This window comes from Anomaloglossus baeobatrachus, chromosome 5, assembly GCF_048569485.1.
Source record: "Anomaloglossus baeobatrachus isolate aAnoBae1 chromosome 5, aAnoBae1.hap1, whole genome shotgun sequence".
Taxonomy (NCBI): domain Eukaryota; kingdom Metazoa; phylum Chordata; class Amphibia; order Anura; family Aromobatidae; genus Anomaloglossus; species Anomaloglossus baeobatrachus.
In genome coordinates this window covers 289,225,717-289,251,330 of record NC_134357.1, presented here as the reverse complement: position 1 = coordinate 289,251,330, position 25,614 = coordinate 289,225,717, and the positions used below count along the sequence as shown (strand labels likewise).

The 25,614-nt window shown below is 48.6% G+C and overlaps 1 pseudogene; it reads left to right on the top strand.

Annotated features, from left to right (window-relative positions):
* Positions 1–928: 928 nt before the first annotated feature.
* LOC142309988 (ras-related protein Rap-1b pseudogene) lies at positions 929–2,011 on the top strand (annotated as a pseudogene).
* Positions 2,012–25,614: the final 23,603 nt, after the last annotated feature.

Below are 25,614 nucleotides of genomic sequence, written 5' to 3'. Positions count from 1 at the left end.
TGTGTGTGTACATGTATATATCTATGTATCTATGTATGTCAGTGTATATGACTGTATATATTTTTGTCTGTTTCTATGTATTTTGTGAATTTGTCTTAAAATATGTACATATGCCTGTATGTGTATGTATATGCATCTGTGCGTGTGCTTGTTTGCATGTGCATGGGTCCCACTAAGACTTTTTCACCCGGGGCCCACAAAAACCTGGAGCCGACCCTGCATATGACGACGTCGGTTTTGGAACGGGAACATGTCTTTATAGTCAAATGCAGTTCAGCACAAATAAAGAAATAACTTTCACATTTGATGATGAGCTGTATAACTCCGTGTTGTAGGACACACGAAACTAACATCTGCACAGTGTACGCTGCACTCATACCAATGAGCAGTGCGCCAGTGTGGCACATGTCAGCATTAATAAGCATCACTGTGTGCTGCATCCACAATCATAATCTTTGGACTGGACATACAACTGTGAAGATGATTTTTTTTAAGGCTTTAACTCTAATTCAGACCATCCAGGTTTCTTACAAAGAGAGAAATTGGTCTGACGGATTCAATGTCTGCACAAATGTAAACATGACATTGTATCCATAGCAGAAAAGGACATGAATAAAGTGGACACATTAATTTTCCTTAAAAAAAAAAAACAGCACAGCATTCATCTGACAGCCATGTGGCTGGTGGATGTTTTAGTATCTCAAAGCCAAGAGGCTTCCTGTACTAAAATTCCTTATAAGAAACCAGACAGCATGTTGAATCCCTAGTGGTAGTGAAAAGGTTAACACCAGCATCTCAAACACAAACATTAGAAGCCCAACACGGTGACAGGTCCTCCTCCCCTACAATCCTGCTTCAGGCAGTGGTGTCTGATTGGATAAAGGCGCAGCTAGCTCATAAAAATATGAATAAATAGTGAGAGTGCTGCGAATCAGTGCACACTGTTCCAAGGCACAGGACATCAGGTTGCTCTTACTGTCTGATCACTGTGCAGTGCAGATATGTCACTATCTGTCAAGGAGAAGAATCAGATCAGGCTGGTGTTCCTAGGAGCAGCAGGTGTGGGCAAAACCTCGCTTATCCATCGTTTTCTGCAGGACACCTTTGAACCTAAACACAAAAGGACAGTGGAAGAGTTACACAGCACAGAATATGAAACTACCGATGGTGAAGTGAAAATTGAAATCCTGGACACCACTGGCAGTTATGAATTTCCAGCTATGAGGAAGCTATGTATGAGGAGTGGAGATGCTTTTGCTCTGGTTTACTCTGTGGATGACCCAGACTCTCTTGAGATTGTCAGACGGTTACGAGAAGAGATCCTGGATGTAAAGGAGGAAAAATGTCCACCAATGGTGGTGGTTGGCAATAAAAAGGATAATGTTGATGCCCAGAAGGTTTTTTGGGATGATGTGATGACCACAGTGGAGTTGGAGTGGAACTGTCGTCTATTGGAGACCTCTGCAAAAGAGAACTTAAATGTGACTGAGGTCTTCAGAGAACTGTTGAGAGAGGTCAACCTTCCCAGTCGACTAAGTCCTGCACTGAGAAAGAGGAGAGAGACTATCCCCAATGAGCAGAACCAAAAACCTCCAATGAATAAGACCAACAGCTGCAGCATCTGTTGATACTTGATTCTTCTCAGACTTTGAGGAAAAAACAAAGTGGAATATGTGGGTAATAATACAATCTGGAAAAAGCTATCCATTATAGAAAGAACTCATTCCCATAGAAATCTGAAGTGTTTGTCAACAAGGAGGGACTTTCTTCTACAAAGCTGTCACTCTCCCCAAGAAGACATGGTTTGCGCGAAGCTTTGCCAGTCTGAAGTTATTTCATGACTTGTCCATAGAGAGATCAAAGTAGACACCTCGTACCTTGTAGCCTACGGGACTGCATTGTTTGATTGTTGTTGGTGTTACTATTGCATACGAGCAATGCTACTTATCACTGTAACCGCAATGTTCTAGCTGAAGAAGCGTGTAATTCCTAATAAAGGTATTGGAAATGACTTCAATATTGTTTCCTAACATTAATATTGCTTGGTGGTGTGAGCTTGGTAGATCATTCCTCATTTCATATATTGCAATACGATTTCACATCAATGACTACATTTATGGTGGCTTTCATCTGGTTTAGATGCACATATTAGCTACTGTTGTAATGCATAGATACCAAATATGACATTGATCCAAGTTGTAGTTGTCAATAAAACACATGTTCTGGTCACCATAGCGGACAAATCAAATTAAGTGCTCTAATTTGCCTCTTTTTACCTAGTAAAAAGCACTAGATGCTATACCCAGCATCCCCTCTTAAGTCACTGAGAATTGGTACCTGAGGATGTTCTTCAAGAGCTGCTCTGTCCCTGCAGATCCAACAGGGTAGCCATAGAAGTTTTCTTCCTAACAGAATGGTAGTTCCAAAATGAACATTGAGGAAACCCTCTTATTCCCTTACTCACTGGACTATTATGCCTTATTGCGATCTTGTTTTGGGTATCGAATACATTTTTAGGGTACATCCTTAAGGGGCAAATACACAGTATATTACAGTACCAGCATTGTGAATGAAATTTCTTGTAAACTGCAATGGATAAGGCACGTGGAAATGTATCCCAAGGCGTCAATTGGTCTCTACTTCACCCAACAACCCAATAAATCCTGCCATGTGTATTAGTATCCCAATGTGGGAAAAATGTATGAGATTCTCTGTGATATTATATAAAAGCAAATCGTCTACAGGAAGGCTGATATTTAGCTGAATGCGAATTGTAGTCTGTGCATAGTGTAGGTTTAACTCCTTGATCACTAGGTATTTTGGCTTTTAACTCACTGTATAGAATGCTAGGGCTTCTGACCAACAGTTACAGTTTAATTTTACATCATCCTGATGATTTCTGTACCAAAATAATATATATTTTTTTATTATTTTTTTTTTAATTTTAAGATTATTTCGATAAAGTACATGAGGCTTGATATTTTCATGACCATTTTAGCCATATGGTTATGGAAAAGGTTGTATAAGGAGGGAGTACTTTTTTTACTTACCTAAAACCAAAATGTTATATACTGTATATTTAACTCTATGGTTTTGCTTAGAACTGGTCCTATAGCCTGCAGATGATGCAGCTATGTGACAGGATGGCACCAGGCTGTAAGCAATGTGCAGGGGATCAGTGAAGAATTCCAAGAGTGCGTGCTTACAAACGCTTAGTCGATTGTGACTTTTTGTGGACCTGTAAATGGCACCATATACTATAGAATCTTTTTGAGACAACCACTCAAAATTATATTTAAAAGCGGTCTTAAAGGGGTTTGGTAGCCTTCTCAAAGATTGCGGAACTGAAATCAGGTCTGCTTTGAGGGGCGGCGTGGGAAGGGGGTCTTTTGTGTAAATGGTCTTGTAAATTATTAATAGCTGCTCTTGTAAAAAAAAACAAAAAAAAAACACAAACGGATTGCACATACTTGCCATCCATATGTAATATGACAAAAAATGGTCCCACTTTTCTGGATGAAACTCTTTTCTTATACAATAGTGCGAACCTACCTTAAGGGTCATGCTTCTTTTTTTCTTGGGGTATACACACGTTTTTATGTGGATTTTCTAGCTTTAAAATCGCTTTTAAAAGACACCGTTTTGTGCAAAAGTCTGTACGCTGTGTAATGCTGCATCCCTGCTCTTCTCCTCCTCCTGCAGGAACGCGCTGTCACTCACCACGGCGGCCGGACCCTTCCATGCTGCCCGGTGTCCCTGCCTCTTCCCCACATGGGCTTAGCCTTCTCCTGGGGCTTGTGCGTGCCACAAAGAGCCTCTGGGAGTGCTCCCAGGGTGTGTGCGTGCCGCTGCCCTCCTCTTAAAGGGCCAGCGCTCCATTCCTAGGAAGTGCCTCTCAGCCTATTGTTGAGAGGCACTGGGTATTTAAGACAAACTCCCACTTAGGGAGTTGCCTGTTGAATGCCCTAGTTTAGCTAGTTAGTGTCCAGTGCTCTAGCTAGCTAGTTGTCAGGTCCCTTGTCTGTCCCGTCCGATCAGTGCTGTTGATTCCCCTACCTGTCAGTTCTGTCCTGTCGGTGCTAGTGTCCCTGCCAGTCCTATCCCGGCTGTGCCTCGAGCCTCAGTTACCCTGATCACCCTTCCTGTACCAGAATTTGCTGGTGTATCCCGGTCATGCCTCCTGCCTCAGTTACACCGGTGGCCCTTGCCTCACCAGATATTGTGCCTGTCCATCCCAGCTGTGCCTCCAGCCTCAGCTATCCCGGTGGCCTTCGCCACACCAGAGATTGTGCCTGTCCATCCTGGCCATGCCTCCAGCCTCAGGTACCTCGGTGGCCCTCGCCACACCAGAGACTGTGCCTGTCCGCACCGGCTGGATCTCCAGCCTCAGCTACCCCAGTCACTCCTGCTATACCAGAGACTGTGCCTGTCCATCCCGGTTGTGCCCCAGCCTTGGCTATCCTAGAGGTCGCAGCCATGCTAGTGTCCCTGCCAGTCCTATCCTGGCTGTGCCTCGAGCCTCAGTTACCCTGATCACCCTTCCTGTACCAGACACTGTGCTGGTGTATCCCGGCCATGCCTCCTGCCTCAGTTACACCGGTGGCCCTTGCCTCACCAGAGATTGTGCCTGTCCATCCCGGCTGTGCCTCCAGCCTCAGCTATCCCGGTGGCCTTCACTACACCAGAGATTGTGCCTGTCCATCCTGGCCATGCCTCCAGCCTCAGGTACCTCGGTGGCCCTCGCCACACCAGAGACTGTGCCTGTCCGCACCTGCTGGATCTCCAGCCTCAGCTACCTCAGTCACTCCTGCTATACCAGAGACTGTGCCTGTCCATCCCGGTTGTGCCTCCAGCCTTGGCCATCCGAGAGGTCGCAGCCATGCTAGTGACCTTGCCTGTCTGTCCTGGCCGTGCCATCTGCCTCTGCCATTCCAGTGGACCCTGTCTACACTTGAGACTCAGCCCGGTCTACTCCTGTGTCTGCCCCTGCCCTGGAGGTCAGCTGCCACAGTGCCAGCCTTTACCCCAGAAACTGGTAGGTCCGGGGTCTCACTGTGGTCCAATGGGTCCACTTTTGCTCTCCACAGTACCATCCCCGGCAGCGAGCGTGACACTCTGGCCGTATTTCACCGATTAAGAGGTAAGAGAAGCTAAGGTAATTTTTTTGTGTGAAGAAAAAAAGAATTGGTGCAACAAGGAGTATAAACACAAAAACTAAAAATGGGTCTAGCACACAGCCAAAATACAGACCAATTTTGAGAAATAGTCTGGTTTCACACATATTTTTTTCATCCAAACAGTTATGTTGAAGATCCTGGATGCAGATTCACAAAGTGACAGACCCCTCCCACCCCATGTGCTATTGTGTCTTATGTAGCAGAAGTACCTTAGGGCCTCCTCAGACAACAGGACCTGTGTGCAATCGATAGCCCTGCTTCCCCTATAGCAGCGCACTACAGACCATACAAGACAGTTCATCATGATTAATAAGCACAGACTGAATAAACAGAATTTGTCAGTAAGGTCACCCGTTTTTCCATCTTTTGCTGCATTTCTAAGAAATCAGAGTTTTAAATCATATGCAAATTATATGTTAAGTGCTCTGGGCGTCACAAAGCACTTCCTGGGTCTTTGCCTCCGGAGGTTGTTTTCCTGCCCAGTACCAGCCTCTTTAGCTTGCCTGATAGCTCACCTCTGTCAAGCCAGGTGCCAGGCAAGAAAATCATACAGGGAGCTATCAATTAAAGGGGTTATCTACTACTCAGACAAGCATTTCTGAATCTGATTGTTTACCCCTGTTGAAATAACAACGCTTATAACTCCCCTCCAGTGACAGCACCGTTCCAGTGTTGTCGGCACTCACTCACCTGGGGCTCAAGTGACGCTATGTCATGCGATCTTTGCGCCCAATCAGCACTGGCTTTACACAGCCCACCTTTGGAAGATCTCCCTTCCTCTTGATGTTTGATTCATCCAAAGGCAGGGAGTGAAGCCAATGCTGATTGTGCACAGAGCTTGGGTGACATAACAACATCCCATAAGCCCTGGAGGACGAGTGCTGGAATGGCGCAAGCACTGGAGGTGAGTATGTGTTTTTAATTTAATGGTGGCAAACACTAAGATTGAGACAGGGTTGTCCTAGTAATGGTAAACTCCTTTAAGCTCAAGAAGCCAAGCAACTTAGGAAAGTAGATGCTTGTGAAGTGCTAAATCCTGCCCTGAACACTTAATGCCTTATTTTCATATAAATTAAAATGCTGATTTCTTGAGCATGCAACAAGACATTGAAAGCTAAATCCATCAATACTTTTATATTTTCTAAGATCTGCATGCCCAAGGCGATGATTTTACTGACAGATTCCCTTTGACTCAGAAGAGCCATTTTCTTTGGAGTCATTGTGGAGTTTGCTGTTCTGACATCTTTGCTCCCCTTTTCTCTGATGTCCATCTCCACCTTCTAATAGCAAAACTAAACCGGAGCCTCAGATCAGATAAGGAAAAAATATTTAGCTCAGATCCCTCTTCACTCCAGGCTTGTTTCATCCGCTCTGGGTGTCACAGCACATTGGCCTACTCTGCACAGAAGGGTACGGTTCCACTTGAGTATAACTCGTGCGAGTCTCGCATCGGTATCACCTGGCACGGCCGCACACTCTCTGGACACGAGCACCTCAGCTGCATGGAAATACATGTAGCCGACTCGATCCTGTCAGAAGAGTGTGCGGCCATGCCGGATGATGCAATGCTAAACTCGCACGAGTTATACGCAAGTGGAACCGTACCCGAAGACTGATAGTAGGGCAAGTATTTTTTTTTCCTAAATGATTATAAATTAATTTAAAAAAGCACACTTCCACCCCACAATACTAGCTTCATACAATTGTAGTGAGCTAGCAAGGCCTAGAGGGATTAACCCCTTCAGCCCCCAGCCTGTTTTCACCTTAAAGACCCGGCCATTTTTTGCAATTTTGACCAGTGTCACTTTGACAGGTTATAACTCTGGAACACTTCAACGGATCCTGGCGATTCTGAGATTGTTTTTTCGTGACATATTGTACTTCATGTCAGTGGTAAATTTAGGCAGATATGTTTTGCGTTTATTTGTGAAAATTTCGGAAATTTGGCGAAAATTTTGAAAATTTTGCAATTTTCAAAATTTGAAATTTTCTGCCCATAAATCTGAGAGATATGTCACACAAAAAAGTTACTAAATAACATTTCCCACATGTCTACTTTACACCAGCGCAATTTTTGAAAAAAAAAAAAATTCCGTTAGGAAGTTAGAAGGGTTCAAAGTTCATCACCAATTTCTCATTTTTCCAACAAAATTTACAAAAAAAAAATTTTTAGGTACCACATCACATTTGGAGTGATTTGAGAAACCTAGGCGACAGAAAATACCCAAAAGTGACCCAATTCTAAAATCTGCACCCCTCACTCTGCTCAAAACCACATCCAAGAAGTTTATTAACCCTTTAGGAGCTTCACAGCAACCAAAGCAATGTAGACGAAAAAATGAAAATTTTACTTTTTTAACACAAAAATGTTACTTTAGCCATAAAAATTAGTATTTTCACAAGGGTATCAGGAAAAATGCATCATAAAATGTATCGTGCATTTTCTCCTGAGTACGCAGATACCCCATATGTGGTGGAAATCAAATGTTTGGGCACACAGCAGGACTCGGAAGGCAAGGAGCGCCATTTGAATTTTTGAGTGCAAAATTAGCTGCACTCATTAGCAGACGCCATGTCGGGTTTGAAGACTCCCCGAGGTGCCTAAACAATGGAGCTCCCCCATAAGTGACCCCATTTTGGAAACTAGAGCCCTCAAATATTTTTTCTAGATGTTTGATGTGCACTTTGAACCCCTGGTGGCTTCACAGAAATTTATAACGTTGAGCCGTGAAAAGAAAAAATTTTTTTTTTACCACAAAACTGTTGCTTCAACCAGGTAGCTTTTTTTATCACAAGGGTATCAGGAAAAAATGCACCATAAAATGTATTGTGCATTTTCTCCTGAGTACGCAGATACCCCATATGTGGTGGAAATCAAATGTTTGGGCACACAGCAGGACTCGGAAGGCAAGGAGCGCCATTTGAATTTTTGAGTGCAAAATTAGCTGCACTCATTAGCAGACGCCATGTCGGGTTTGAAGACTCCCCGAGGTGCCTAAACAATGGAGCTCCCCCATAAGTGACCCCATTTTGGAAACTAGAGCCCTCAAATATTTTTTCTAGATGTTTTATGTGCACTTTGAACCCCTGGGGGCTTCACAGAAGTTTATAACGTTGAGCCGTGAAAAGAAAAAAAAATTTTTTTACCACAAAACTGTTGCTTCAACCAGGTAGCTTTTTTTATCACAAGGGTATCAGGAAAAAATGCACCATAAAATGTATTCTGCATTTTCTCCTGAGTACGCAGATACCCCATATGTGGTGGAAATCAAATGTTTGGGCGCACGGCAGGACTCGGAAGGCAAGGAGCGCCATTTCACAGCAAAATTGGTTGGAATTATTAGCGGACGCTATGTTGCGTTTGGAGACCCCCTGAAGTGCCTAAACAATGGAGCTCCCCCACAATTGACCCCATTTTGGAAACTAGACCCCTCATGGAATTTATCTAGCTGTTTAGGGAGCACTTTGAACCCCTGGAGGCTTCACAAACGTTTGTAATGTTGAGCCGTGAAAATATTTTATTTTTTTTACCACAAAATTGTTTTTTCAAACAGGTAGCTTTTTTTCCACAAGGGTATCAGAAAAAAATGCACCATAAAATGTATTGTGCAATTTCTCCTGAGTACGACGATACCTCATATGTGGTGGAAATCAATTGTTTGGGCGTACGGCGGGGCTCAGAAGAGAAGGAGCGCCATTTCACAGTAAAATTGATTGGAATTATTAGCAGACGCCATGTTTCATTTGGAGACCCCCTGAGGTGCCTAAACAATGGAGCTCCCCACATGTGATCCCATTTTGGAAACTAGACCCCCCCCCCATACAAAAAAAATTAGTTTGGCGAAATAAAAAATACAGACATCAGTAGAAAAAAAAAAAAAAATGAGCGCCTGCCAAGACCAGTGCCAAACGTGAGAGCAATGCACGAGTCTCGCATCGCATCATCCACTGCAGTCTGGAAGCGAGCAACTGCGCTGGATAATGCGATGCGAGAGGGCGGGGCGGCAGATGAGAAAGGGCGCAGCGGATGGAAGATGGGAAAGGGCGCAGCGGATGGAGGAGCGGCAGAGGATGGGAAAGGGCGCAGCGGATGGAGGAGCGGCAGAGGATGGGAAAGGGCGCAGCGGATGGATGATGGGAAATGGCGCAGCGGATGGAGGAGCGGCAGAGGATGGGGGGGGGGTGAGATGGGGATATCTACCTTACAGGATGGATCTAGGCAGCAGGATCACAGCAGACAGAAGAGGCAGCAGATGAAGGAGGCAACAGATCGAGGAGGGTGAGAGGGGGCAGTAGATGGAAAATGGGAGAGAGCAGGCAGCAGATCGGGGAGGGGGGCAGAGTCTGATGGGAGAGAGAGATGGCACATGTAGGGGAAGGGAGGGGGGCTTGCAGCACATGTAGGGGGAGGGAGGGGGGCTTGCAGCACATGTAGGGGGAGGGAGGGAGGCTTGCAGCACATGTAGGGGGAGGGAGGGAGGCTTGCAGCACATGTAGGGGGAGGGAGGGAGGCTTGCAGCACATGTAGGGGGAGGGAGGGAGGCTTGCAGCACATGTAGGGGGAGGGAGGGGGGCTTGCAGCACATGTAGAGGGAGGGAGGGGGGCTTGCAGCACATGTAGGGGGAGGGAGGGGGGCTTGCAGCACATGTAGGGGGAGGGAGGGGGGCTTGCAGCACATGTAGGGGGAGGGAGGGGGGCTTGCAGCACATGTAGGGGGAGGGAGGGAGGCTTGCAGCACATGTAGGGGGAGGGGGGCTTGCAGCACATGTAGAGGGAGGGAGGGGGGCTTGCAGCACATGTAGGGGGAGGGAGGGGGGGCTTGCAGCACATGTAGGGGGAGGGAGGGAGGCTTGCAGCACATGTAGGGGGAGGGAGGGGGGCTTACAGCACATGTAGGGGGAGGGAGGGGGGCTTGCAGCACATGTAGGGGGAGGGAGGGGGGCTTGCAGCACATGTAGAGGGAGGGAGGGGGGCTTGCAGCACATGTAGGGGGAGGGAGGGGGGCTTGCAGCACATGTAGGGGGAGGGAGGGGGGCTTGCAGCACATGTAGGGGGAGGGAGGGGGGCTTGCAGCACATGTAGGGGGAGGGTGGCTGGCTTGCAGCACATGTAGGGGGAGGGTGGCTTGCAGCACATGTAGGGGGAGGGAGGGGGGCTTGCAGCACATGTAGGGGGAGGGAGGGGGGCTTGCAGCACATGTAGGGGGAGGGTGGCTGGCTTGCAGCACATGTAGGGGGAGGGTGGCTTGCAGCACATGTGCTGCAAGCCAGCCACCCTCCCCCCACATGTGCTGCAAGCCAGCCACCCTCCCCCCACATGTGCTGCAAGCCAGCCACCCTCCCCCCACATGTGCTGCAAGCCAGCCACCCTCCCCCCACGTGGGGGGAGGGTGGCTTGCAGCACATGGAGGGATAGATGGTGTGGCGATGGAGAAGGGGCAGCCGATGAAGGAGGCGGCGGCCGCCGCCGATCGGGGGCAGCAGCGGCTGAAAAAGGTGGGTGCGACGGCGGCGGGGACAGTGGCGAGCATGGCGGCGGGGACGGCGGTGGATCGGGAGCGGCGGCGGGGACGGCGGTGGATCGGGAGCGGCGGCGGGGACGGCGGTGGATCGGGAGCATGGCGGCGGGGACGGCGGTGGATCGGGAGCGGCGGCGGAGACAGCGGTGCAGCGGGAGCATGGCGGCGGGGACGGCGGTGGATCGGGAGCGGCGGCGGAGACGGCGGTGCAGCGGGAGCATGGCGGCGGGGACGGCGGTGGAGCGGGAGCATGGCGGCGGGGATGGCGGTGGATCGGGAGCGGCGGCGGTGACAGCGGTGCAGCGGGAGCATGGCGGCGGGGACGGCGGTGGAGCGGGAGCATGGCGGCGGGGACGGCGGTGGAGCGGGAGCATGGCGGCGGGGATGGCGGTGGATCGGGAGCGGCGGCGGAGACGGCGGTGCAGCGGGAGCATGGCGGCGGGGACGGCGGTGGATCGGGAGCGGCGGCGGAGACAGCGGTGCAGCGGGAGCATGGCGGCGGGGACGGCGGTGGAGCGGGAGCATGGCGGCGGGGATGGCGGTGGATCGGGAGCGGCGGCGGAGACAGCGGTGCAGCGGGAGCATGGCGGCGGGGACGGCGGTGAAGCGGGAGCAGCGGCGGGGCGATCGGAGACAGCGGCGGTGAAGCGGGAGCAGCGGCGGGGCGATCGGAGACAGCGGCGGTGAAGCGGGGACAGCGGTGAAGCGGGAGCAGCGGCGGGGCGATCGGGGACAGGGGCGGGCGGCGGGGCGATCGGGGACAACAACTTACCGCTCTCCTCGGCTTCCAGGGACGGTCACAGGCCGCAGATCCACATTGATTGGAGAGAGCGGTCACAAGACCGGTCTCTCCAATCAGAGCTGGGGGCGGGTGAAGCATCGATCACCCAGCTCCAGCCAATGGCCAGTGCTACAGCAGCACTGATCAGGGCTGGATTTCAATGTTCCAGCCATTTTCAATGGCTGGAACATTACAGTGGCTGTAATTGGCTGAGCGGCGTTCGTCAGCCAATCACAGCCTCTGTAGGTTCGGGGAGGAGGCACCACCCCTCCTGACGTCAGGCAGAGGTCCCCTCCTTCCCGAATCCACCGTTTAAGTAAATAAATTTCACTCCCCGGGGCTCCGGGACCGCGATTTCGCCAGGACGTACTGAGTACGTCATGGGTCCTTTAGCACCATGTCACCATGACGTACTCAGTACGTCCAAGGTCGTTAAGGGGTTAAACGGGTATCCCTATCTCCAAGATCCTATCCCAATATGTAGTAGGTGCAGTGCCGGATTAAGGTTGGTGGGGGCCCCTGGGCAGAAAATCTGGTGGGGGCCCAATAGCGTTAACATTTTTAGCCATAACAGTAGAGCGCGAACTGTAGCATTTAGATATAAATCCAATGAATGTATCTTATCCTGTTCTGCCACATTCAGGTTTACAGTACTACAATACAGAGACAGTCCAGGATCACTCACAGCCGTCACTTATACACACAGTACAATACAGAGACAGTCCAGGATCACTCACAGCCGTCACTTATACACACAGTACAATACAGAGACAGTCCAGGATCACTCACAGCCGTCACTTATACACACAGTACAATACAGATACAGTCCAGGATAGCTCACAGCCGTCACTTATACACACAGTACAATACAGATACAGTCCAGGATCACTCACAGCCGTCACTTATACACACAGTACAATACAGATACAGACCAGGATCACTCACAGCCGTCACTTATACACACAGTACAATACAGATACAGTCCAGGATCACTCACAGCCGTCACTTATACACACAGTACAATACAGATACAGTCCAGGATCACTCACAGCCGTCACTTATACACACAGTACAATACAGATACAGTCCAGGATAACTCACAGCCGTCACTTATACACACAGTACAATACAGATACAGTCCATGATAACTCACAGCCGTCACTTATACACACAGTACAATACAGATACAGTCCATGATAACTCACAGCCGTCACTTATATACACAGTACAATACAGATACAGTCCAGGATCACTCACAGCCATCACTTATACACACAGTACAATACAGATACAGTCCATGATAACTCACAGCCGTCACTTATACACACAGTACAATACAGACACAGTCCAGGATCACTCACAGCAGTCACTTATACACAGAAAGTAGAGTTACTCACATATTTATTATTGATCCCAATGTTAAGGCAGCCAGGGCCGGCTCCAGGTTTTTGTGGTCTCTGGGTGAAAGAGTCTCAGCGGACCCCATCCACACACAGACACGCACATACAGGCATACGTACATATACATATTTGAAGACAAATTCAGAAAAATACATATAAACAGACATATATATGCACAGTCATATACACTGACATACATGCAGACAGACGCATTAGGGCTCGTGCACACGTGTAATTCCATGCATTTACGCTGCGTATAGCACTGCGGTGTAAATGCATGCGTCCTGCGTCCCCTGCACAGTCTATGAAGATTGTGCATGATATGTGCGCACGTTGCTTTTATGAACGCAGCGATTTGGGTGCTAAAATGTTGACCCAAATCTGTGTGTTCATAAAAGGAGCATGTCAATTATTCCGTGCGCTATGGATGCAGCTCCCACTCTGTCTATGGTGGGGGCAGCAGCCAGAGCGCATGAAATAGGCTTGTTTTGTACAGAAAAACTGCATCCATTATGCAGTGTTTCTGCAGCGATTTGACGCGCACATGTGCTGTCAAATCGCTGCAGAATATACAGCAGTTACAGTTAGGTCCAGAAATATTTGGACAGTGACACAATTTTCGTGAGTTGGGCTCTGCATGCCACCACATTGGAATTGAAGTGAAACCTCTACAACAGAATTCAAGTGCAGATTGTAACGTTTAATTTGAAGGTTTGAACAAAAATATCTGATAGAAATTGTAGGAATTGTACACATTTCTTTACAAACACTCCACATTTTAGGAGGTCAAAAGTAATTGGACAAATAAACGAAACCCAAACAAAATATTTTTATTTTCAATATTTTGTTGCGAATCCTTTGGAGGCAATCACTGCCTTAAGTCTGGAACCCATGGACATCACCAAACGCTGGGTTTCCTCCTTCTTAATGCTTTGCCAGGCCTTTACAGCCGCAGCCTTCAGGTCTTGCTTGTTTGTGGGTCTTTCCGTCTTAAGTCTGGATTTGAGCAAGTGAAACGCATGCTCAATTGGGTTAAGATCTGGTGATTGACTTGGCCATTGCAGAATGTTCCACTTTTTTGCACTCATGAACTCCTGGGTAGCTTTGGCTGTATGCTTGGGGTCATTGTCCATCTGTACTATGAAGCGCCGTCCGATCAACTTTGCGGCATTTGGCTGAATCTGGGCTGAAAGTATATCCCGGTACACTTCAGAATTCATCCGGCTACTCTTGTCTGCTGTTATGTCATCAATAAACACAAGTGACCCAGTGCCATTGAAAGCCATGCATGCCCATGCCATCACGTTGCCTCCACCATGTTTTACAGAGGATGTGGTGTGCCTTGGATCATGTGCCGTTCCCTTTCTTCTCCAAACTTTTTTCTTCCCATCATTCTGGTACAGGTTGCTCTTTGTCTCATCTGTCCATAGAATACTTTTCCAGAACTGAGCTGGCTTCATGAGGTGTTTTTCAGCAAATTTAACTCTGGCCTGTCTATTTTTGGAATTGATGAATGGTTTGCATCTAGATGTGAACCCTTTGTATTTACTTTCATGGAGTCTTCTCTTTACTGTTGACTTAGAGACAGATACACCTACTTCACTGAGAGTGTTCTGGACTTCAGTTGATGTTGTGAACGGGTTCTTCTTCACCAAAGAAAGTATGCGGCGATCATCCACCACTGTTGTCATCCGTGGACGCCCAGGCCTTTTTGAGTTCCCAAGCTCACCAGTCAATTCCTTTTTTCTCAGAATGTACCCATTGATTTTGCTACTCCAAGCATGTCTGCTATCTCTCTGATGGATTTTTTCTTTTTTTTCAGCCTCAGGATGTTCTGCTTCACCTCAATTGAGAGTTCCTTAGACCGCATGTTGTCTGGTCACAGCAATAGCTTCCAAATGCAAAACCACACACCTGTAATCAACCCCAGACCTTTTAACTACTTCATTGATTACAGGTTAACGAGGGAGACGCCTTCAGAGTTAATTGCAGCCCTTAGAGTCCCTTGTCCAATTACTTTTGGTCCCTTGAAAAAGAGGAGGCTATGCATTACAGAGCTATGATTCCTAAACCCTTTCTCCGATTTGGATGTGAAAACTCTCATATTGCAGCTGGGAGTGTGCACTTTCAGCCCATATTATATATATAATTGTATTTCTGAACATGTTTTTGTAAACAGCTAAAATAACAAAACTTGTGTCACTGTCCAAATATTTCTGGCCCTGACTGTATATGCGCATGAGCACTTACAGGTATTAATATGGGGAAGTCGCCAGCAGCCTCACTCACCTCTCCCGCTTGTTTCCGTCCAGCTCCTTCAGGACATGTGGCTGTGTTTCACGATGGCTGTCACTAACAGACATGACTGCACACTGACAGCACTGCTGTATATACATCACAGGAGGGGCTGGGGGCTACAATATATACATTACAGGAGGGGCAGGGGGGCATAGACGTTACTGGAGTGGCAAACAGCTCTGGTGGTGTACTCATTACTGGGATGGGTGACATAGCGCTCTGGGGACCCATATAGTTCTGGGGGGCTGCACAGACTGCTCTAATTCATATATACACAGACACAGTACTGCTTCTTACACACACACACACACACACACATTAATACAATGCACCCCCCATTACTCCATACACACACACACACACAATGCACCCCCCATCACCCCCTACACACACACACACACACACAATGCACCCCCCATCACCCCCTACACACACACACACACACACCCACAATGCACCCCCCATCACCCCCTACGCACACACACACACACACACACAAATACAATGCACCCCCCATTACTCCCTACACGCACAATGCACCCACCCATCACCCACACACACACTGCACCCCCCATCACCCCCTACACACACACAGACGCACATACACAATACAATGCACCCCCCATCACCCCCTACGCACACACATACACACAAAATGCACCCATCACCTCCTACGCACACACAAATACAATGCACCCCCTATTCCTCCCTACACAAACACACAATACAATGCACCCCCCATCACCCCCTACACACACACACAAACACCCACACACACACCCACAATACAATGCACCCCCCCATCACCCCCTACACACACACACACACACACACAATACAATGCACCCCCATCACCCCCTACACACACACAATGCACCCCCCCATCACCCCCTACACACACACACACACAATGCACCCCTCCATTACCCCCTCCCAATACAATGCACCCCCCATTACCCCTCCCCCACACACAATACAATGCACCCCCCATTACCCCTCCCCCCCACACAATACAATGCAACCCTCATCACCCCCTACACACACAAATTAGACTGCCCCATCCCTACACACTCCTGATTGCCCCCCTCCTTCGGAATATAGTACTCCCCCTCTGTCTGTCACAAAGCTGTGTTCCTTCACAAATGTTCCCCGTTATGTGTCCTCAGCCCCTCCCCACTCATCCCCATTAATTAAACCTGTCTCTTCAGCTCCTGATGACAGCAGATACAGCGGCCCTCTACACCGTGCCCCTGCTTCTAGGGGGGGGCAGCTGCCCCCCTCCCCCCCGACCCTCGCTGGGTACGCCCATGACGACCGCACCACATAGCAGGGAGCTCACTGGCACACCTCTGCTGTCCGGGGTCAATCAGCGTCCTGTGCCCGCAGTTTGTTTTTGCGTCTTAAAGACGCAGATACAAATAAATGGCGGTGCGCGGCCCCCCTTCCCCCCGGAAACACAGCTGATTTATTAGACTGTCTTTATGGAGGGGGAGAGGGTGTGAAGAAAAGAAAAATAAATGCTGACAGGTGCCTAGTGGCAAGTATGGCCCTGGTGGTGGGGGCCCCCTTAGAAGCTCTTTTGGTGGGGGCCCCGCCTGCCCCGCCTATAATACGCCCCTGAGTAGGTGTAATAATAAGAATATTAGGAATAACCTCCAATTAGAAATGTAGTATAGTTCTCTTGATATAACCATGTCTCTTACCTCATGTGCAGGGCATTTTAGCTTAAGAATCAATGCTTACGACCACGAGTAACTAACTGTCACTATATGAGTGGTCGTAACCATGGATACTTAAGCTACAATGCCCTGCACATGAGGTAAGAGACATGGCTATATCAGAACAACTATACTACGTTGCTAATTGGAGATATTGGCTAATATTATAACGCCTGCTACATAGTGGGATAGGACCTTGAAGATGGTAATACCCCTTTAAGTTTTTTTAGAACAAACTAAGGTTTACTGGAGTTTGGCGCTTCATCACTTATACATTCAAATATAGCAGATGTGTTGTATATATTTATTAGACAGTCCCATTCATCAAAATGGGGCTTGAAGAAATCGCTGAGCTCTTGTTCAAGGGGTATTCCCATCACCAAGATCCTATCCCAATAAGTTGTAGATGTTATAATGATAATATGAGCAAATACCTTCAATTAGAAGTATAGTATAGTTCTAATATAGTCATGTTTCTTACCTCATGTGCAGGGCATTACAGGTAGGTATCCATAGTTACAATCACGAGCAACTAACTGTCACTATATGAATGGATGTAACCATGGATACCCAAGCTGTAATGCCCTGCACATGAGGTAAGAGACATGCCTATATCAGGAGAACTATACTAGATTTCTAATGGGAGATATTTGCTATTATTATTATTATTATTATTATTATTATTATTATTATTATTATTACACCTACTACATATTAGGATAGGATCTTGCAGATGGAAATACCCCTTTAAAGGAATTCTGTTTGGATGCTTGGAACTGATTTTTAGCAACAGAAAATTCTGTTACCTCTATGACCACAAACTGCTGAAATGACCATAAAGCACTCAGAGTGAGTATACTGCCCTCTGGAGGTTGTAAAAACATAATACACCTTATATTTATTAAAAAAAAGACACTAGTTAAATTATAGTGATGAGCGAGTACTAAAAAGCTCGGGTGCTCGAAGCTCGGGCCGAGCCTCCCAAGATACTCGTGTACTCGGCCCGAGCACCGAGCCCAATGTTATCCTATGGGAGACCCGAGTATTTTTGTGAAATGACCCCCCGGCAGCATGGAGAAACCCTAAAAATGTCACAAAAGTCTCAGAAGAGTGCTCAAATGACATGGCATCAGCATGGGGAAGACCCCTTGAAGCATTTATCACTCAAAAGTCACAGATGTGAACAATTTTGTCCGAGTTTTACGCCATTTTTACGGACTCACCAGAAAACCTTCCAAAATGACACCAAAATGAATTTTCATGGCGGAAATGTTAAGGGCACATACCCAATAGTGAGATCGAGCTGGTGTATGTTACTTTTTGAGATTAATACATGAAAGATTTTACATGAAAACCTTGTGTGGCACTCCGATGTCCAAAACGCACGTTTTGTGCTTTTTACTAGCGATGTCGGTCATTTTTTTTTTTTTATTCTATCTCCCTCAGTCCGTCGGTCTGTCTCTCTCTGTCTTGTCTGTCCCCCCCCTCACAGTCTGTCGGTCAGTTCCCCCCCTCTCTCTTACTTACCGTTCCCCGATCACTGCCGCGGCGCTGCACAGCTGTTCAAACTCCGGTGGCTTTTCCTCTTTTGAAAAAGCCGGCCGCTCATTAATCAATCTCCTATTCCCTGCTGTCCTGCTTTTCGGCGCCTATGATTGGTTGCAGTGAGACACGCTCCCACACTGAGTGACAGCTGTCTCACTGCAACCAATCACAGCAGCCGGTGTGTGTATACTGTGCAGTGAAATAAATAATTAAATAATTAAAAAAAACGGCATGCGGTCCCCCCAATTTTAATACCAGCCAGATAAAGCCATACGGCTGAAGGCTGGTATTCTCAGGATGGGGAGCTCCACGTTATGGGGAGCCCCCCACCCTAACAATATCAGTCAGCAGCCGCCCAGAATTGCCGCATACATTAGATGCGACAGTTCTGGGGCTGTACCCGGCTCTTCCCGATTTACCCTGGTGCGTTGGCAAATCGGGGTAATAAGGAGTTAATGGCAGCCCATAGCTGCCACTAAATCCTAGATTAATCATGTCAGGCGTCTCCCCGAGATTCCTTCCATGATTAATCTGTAAATTACAGTTAAAAAACACACACACCCGAAAAATCCTTTATTAGAAATAAAAAACACTAACAAAGTCCCTCATTACCAATTTATTAACCCCGACAAACCCTCCATGTCCGGCGTACTCCACAGTCCTCCAGCGTCGCGTCCAGCTCTGCTGCATGGAAGTGACAGGAGCTGCAGAAGACACCGCCGCTCCGGTCACCTCCACGCAGCTAATGAGATGAGTATAGCGATCAGCTGAGCTGTCACTGAGGTTACCTGGATCCAGCGGTGGATGCAGCGGTGGCCGCGGGTAACCTCAGTGACAGCTCAGCTGATCGCGCTACTCACCGCCGCTCCAGTCAGCTCCATGCACCAACTGAGGTGAGTAGAGCGATCAGCTGCTGTCACTGAGGTTAATCGCGGCACCGCTGGATCCAGCGGTGGCCGGGAGTTACCTGACTGACAGCAGCTGATCGCGCTATTCCCTTCATTAGCTGCGTGGAGGTGACCGGCGGCTTTTACTATTTTGAAAAAGCCGGCCGCTCATTAAACAATCTCCTATTCCCTGCTTTCCCCGCCCACCGGTGCCTATGATTGGTTGCAGTGAGACACGCCCCCACGCTGAGTGACAGGTGTCACACTGCACCCAATCACAGCAGCCGGTGGGCGTGTCTATACTGTGCAGTAAAATAAATTAATAAATAATTAAAAAAAAACGGCGTGCGGTCCCCCCCATTTTAATGCCAGCCAGATAAAGCCATACGGCTGAAGGCTGGTATTCTCAGGATGGGGAGCTCCACGTTATGGGGAGCCCCCCAGCCTAACAATATCGGTCAGCAGCCGCCCAGAATTGCCGCATACATTATATGCGACAGTTCTGGGGCTGTACCCGGCTCTTCCCGATTTGCCCTGGTGCTTTGGCAAATCGGGGTAATAAGGAGTTAATGGCAGCCCATAGCTGCCACTAAATCCTAGATTAATCATGTCAGGCGTCTATGAGACACCCTCCATGATTAATCTGTAAGTTACAGTAAATAAACACACACACCCGAAAAATCCTTTATTAGAAATAAAAAACACACACACATTCCCTGGTTCACCACTTTAATCAGCCCCAAAAAGCCCTCCATGTCCGGCGTCATCCAGGATGTTCCAGCGTCGCATCCTGCGCTGCTGCATAGAGGTGACCGGAGCTGCAGAAGACACCGCCGCTCCGGTCACTTCCACGCAGCAAATGAGGTGAGTAGCGCGATCAGCTGAGCTGTCACTGAGGTTACCCGCCGTCACTGGATCCAGTGACAGCGGGTAACCTCAGTGACAGCTCAGCTGATCGCACGGCTGTCTTCATTAGCTGCGTGGAGGTGACCGGAGCGGCGGTGTCTTCTGCAGCTCCTGTCACTTCCATGCAGCAGAGCTGGACGCGACGCCGGAGTCCGTGGAGTACGCCGGACATGGAGGGTTTGTCGGGGTTAATAAATTGGTAATGAGGGACTTTGTTAGTGTTTTTTATTTCTAATAAAGGATTTTTCGGATGTGTGTGTTTTTTAACTGTAATTTACAGATTAATCATGGAAGGAATCTCGGGGAGACGCCTGACATGATTAATCTAGGATTTAGTGGCAGCTATGGGCTGCCATTAACTCCTTATTACCCCGATTTGCCAACGCACCAGGGTAAATCGGGAAGAGCCGGGTACAGTCCCAGAACTGTCGCATATAATGTATGCGGCAATTCTGGGCAGCTGTTGGCTGATATTGTTAGGGTGGGGGGCTCCCCATAACGTGGAGCTCCCCATCCTGAGAATACCAGCCTTCAGCCGTATGGCTTTATCTGGCTGGTTTTAAAAATGGGGGGAACCGCACGCCGTTTTTTTTAATTATTTAATAAATAATTAAAATTAATAATTAAAATTAATAAATAATTAAAAAAAACGGCGTGCGGTTCCCCCCATTTTTAAAACCAGCCAGATAAAGCCATACGGCTGAAGGCTGGTATTCTCAGGATGGGGAGCTCCACGTTATGGGGAGCCCCCCACCCTAACAATATCAGCCAACAGCCGCCCAGAATTGCCGCATACATTATATGCGACAGTTCTGGGACTGTACCCGGCTCTTCCCGATTTGCCCTGGTGCGTTGGCAAATCGGGGTAATAAGGAGTTATTGGCAGCCCATAGCTGCCAATAAGTCCTAGATTAATCATGTCAGGCGTCTATGAGACACCCTCCATGATTAATCTGTAAGTTACAGTAAATAAACACACACACCAGAAAAAAATCCTTTATTAGAAATAAAAACACACACATATACCCTGGTTCACCACTTTAATCAGCCCGAAAAAGCCCTCCATGTCCGGCGTAATCCAGGATGATCCAGCGTCGCATCCAGCGCTGCTGCATGGAGGTGACCGGAGCCGCAGCACACACAGCCGCTCCGGTCACCTCCACACAGCAAATGAACACAGCCGCGCGATCAGCTGCTGTCACTGAGGTTACCCGCGGCCACCGGTGGATGCAGCGGTGACAGCGGGTAACCTCAGTGACAGCAGCTGATCGCGCGGCTGTGTTCATTTGCTGTGTGGAGGTGACCGGAGCGGCGGTGTCTTCTGCAGCTCCGGTCACCTCCATGCAGCAGCGCTGGATGCGACGCTGGATCATCCTGGAGTACGCCGGACAAGGAGGGCTTTTTCGGGCTGATTAAAGTGGTGAACCAGGGTATATGTGTGTGTTTTTTATTTCTAATAAAGGATTTTTTCTGGTGTGTGTGTTTATTTACTGTAACTTACAGATTAATCATGGAGGGTGTCTCATAGACGCATGACATGATTAATCTAGGACTTATTGGCAGCTATGGGCTTCCAATAACTCCTTATTACCCCGATTTGCCAACGCACCAGGGTAAATCGGGAAGAGCCGGGTACAGCCCCAGAATTGTCGCATATAATGTATGCGGCAATTCTGGCCAGCTGCTGACTGATATTGTTAGGGTGGGGGGCTCCCCATAACGTGGGGCTCCCCATCCTGAGAATACCAGCCTTCAGCCGTATGGCTTTATCTGGCTGGTATTAAAATTGGGGGGAACCGCACGCCGTTTTTTTAATTATTTATTTATTTATTTTACTGCACAGTATAGACACGCCCACCGGCTGCTGTGATTGGGTGCAGTGTGACACCTGTCACTCAGCGTGGGGGCGTGTCTCACTGCAACCAATCATAGGCGCCTGTGGGCGTGGAAAGCAGGGAATATGAGATGGCTGTGTACAGAGCACAGCGCGCCGGCCGGTATAAAGGCTCGGTCACGCTGTGCAGGCCGGCCAATCACTGCAATTCCACAACTAACAGGGCTGTGGCATTGCAGTGGTCTGCCAGCCAATCCCTGCATGAGGGCTGGCTCTCAAAAGAGCGCCAACATGCAGGGATGAAGACCACGAGTAAAGCACGAGTATTGCAAAATTACTCGGTACCCGCCGAGCACCCCGGTACAGTGATACTCGTGCGAGTACCGAGTAGTTACAAGCATGCTCGCTCATCACTATTAAATTATACTGACCAGCTGATAAAGAACCTGCAAATATACATTCAGGATTTATACATTTCAAAAAAATTCTATAAAGCAAGTTGCTTTCCCATCTATGTAAAACATGGAGCAGTTACTTCTATTACTTATCTTTAACTGGTCTTTGATTGCAGTCACAGACAAAAATACATAAAATACCTTCACAATTCAGCAGGTTTCCTGTGCTCTCATCTCCTCTTTACTGGCTCAGTGTCTATACAACGCATGTTCTGACAACTTGCAATATAGCTTGTGTGGGAATGGCAAAGTAAGTGTAGTTGGAAATAAAAATTTCTCTTCCATGATTAACGCGTACAGGAGTGCAGCTAACAGGATACATCACGGAGGGACAGACTTTCAGAAATTACAAAAATTTCCCTGTGGTGCCCCTGTGGCTTCAGGCGCCACAGGGTACTGCACCCCCAGTAGGGTGTAGTACTTTTCCCGGGTCCAGGGGAGGTCGATGCCGGTTTCCACTTACACCAACATACAGTCAGTGGGTTGCCCTCCCCAATGGGGACTGGGTCAGGGTCAGATCACAGTAGGGGGTCACTCCAGCGGTGGGTTTACAGGACGCCACAGCACCAGGGGCTCCCCGATCCACTGGAACCAGGAACCCAGGGTCAGGAAGTAGCAACCACAGTGGGAAGAGCAGGTTGACCTAGTGAGAGTAGTGAACCAGCTAGTGGCAGTGGCTGGGGGCAACAGCTTAGAACATCCAACACAACGACAACAAGAGAGGACAGCTTCAGACACAGGGCAGAGCGGACGTGCCGTGAGCAGCTCTGTCGGTCAGGGCGTTCAACACGGTCGCTGGGGAGCAGGCGGCTGCTTTCACAGGACTGGCACTGTCGGGATACAGAATCCTAGGGCAGATATACTTCACGTTATCTACCAACTCTGCAAGGGTCACGGGGAACAGCTAGAACAGTCACCGGATCCGTCCCAACGAGTCTGCAGCCTAATAGCATATAGGATCCGGGGTTGAGGACGGGCCCCACAACGGAACCGCACGATCAGCATACAAAACAGGACACTTTACTGACACCGGGATCCCCAAGTGCTTCACGCCATGGGGGTCCGATACTTAGCGCATCAAAGGAGGAAAGGGCTCACAGGCTGACACACACACCAGACTTGACCTTTCACGGATCCGGAATCGGCTGGAGCCCATCGAGGTGGAGACCGGTACTCTGGGGCCACACTTGAACTACCTGTGAGTAAAAAGACCTGGAACCGCAGCCCCTGTCTCTGCCTCTCCTGTGGCGCCAACGGGGACTAAAACCACCCCCGCCATTCTCCCGGGGCCCACTCCGCCTGTGCGGAGCGATACCATCCCGGCTGCACACGACATCCACCCCTGTGAGAGACCTTGCAGCAGCGGCTCCCATCCCTGGTCGCATACCACAGGTGGTGTCACGATCCTAAACGACTTTCCTAACCTGCAACTACCATCTCCATCCTCCCTGCCTCCCTTCAACCCTCCTTCCTGTACGCCTCGGGGTAATGGAACCAGGCCAGGCCATCCTGTGACATCACAGAGGATCTGCACCCCCGGCCCGGCAACGAGTAGGTTAAAACACCTGCCCCATGGGGCGCTACATCCCTATATCTGAATGTGGTTGTTTCTGCAGCATTTGCATGGATTTCCTCTAGTCCTATTCTGATGACCTTGCTGATGTGTGCTGCCATTATTAAAAGTTAATTGGTGTTACTTGAATGGTACATTTAATAGGGCTTCCACTAGGAATTTCAGGGCTCCATACTTACTCCCTTGAGACTCCACCCAGGCTCCAATCCAGCTCCACCGCCACCCTTCAAATCTTTCACAGTCCCGCCGCTACTCTTGAAAAAACTTATATGCACACACAATCATTGCCAAAAGTGTTAGCACCCTTGAAGTTGTTCCAGAAAATGAAGTATTTCCCTCAGAAAATTAATAATACACCCTCTACACCGCCCCTCTCCATAATCCACCCTCTACACCACTCCTCTCCATAACACACCTTTTACATCGCCTCTCTCCATAACACACCCACAACACCGCCCCTCTCCATAATACACCCTTTACACCGCCCCTCTCCATAAGACACCAACTCTCTCCATATCTCTCCCACACTGCCCCTCAGTATAATATCCCCACACACACACTGCTCTTCTGTATAATATCCCTCATATATGCTGCTCCACTGTATATCTCCCCCACACAAGCTGCCCCTCTTTATAATATCCTCAGACACACACTGCCCCTCTGTATATCGCCCCGCAAACACACACTGCCCCTCTGTATAATATCCTCCTGGTATATATGTACTCCTCCTGGTATATATCCCCATCCTGGGCCCTTCCTGGTATACATGTCCCCATCCTGGTTTATTTGTCCCCTTCCTCCTCATCCTGGTATATATGTCCCCATCCTGGTTTCTATCCTCTTCCTGTTATATGTCCTCCTCTTGGTATATATGTCCCCTTCTTGGGCTCCTCCTGGTATATTTGTGTGCTACAAAAAGAAAAAAAACCCAAAAAACATTTTACTTACCCTCCCTGGCTCCTATATCGCACGGAGTCCTGAAGCACTGGGGTTGGAGGACACCCCACTATGACTGGCAATCGTCACTCTCCTGTCTTCAGCTCATGGAGTGCCTACCTTTCTCTGCCGGCTATCGCTTCCTCGCCACCTCTGCTTGCCTGCAGCAGTGTGATGAGGTCGCATAGTGATGACCTCAACACGCTGCTGCACGCGGGGCAACGGGATGATGCTCCGGCGTCCTGCTCTGCTCCACTAACCTTGCTTTCACCACATGGCTAATTTGCATGTGATGCCCTTTCGCATGCAAATTAACCATATGTAGTGGCAGAAGCAACACGGTTGGGCCCCACTGCTGCTGTGGCTGGGCTCCGGTGAAGAGTGAGGCCCAGGGCTCAATAAAGCTTAGTAAGTACCCTGGACCTGGCCATGTCCCCCTTCACCGGGCCTCATACACCAGTCATGGTTGGTATGTCCTGATGGCCCCAACTAGAGCCTAGACCCCTCAAGGAATTTATCTAGTTGTTTGGTGAGCACTTTGAACTCCCAGGTGCCTCACAGAATTTTATAAAGTTGAGCCATGA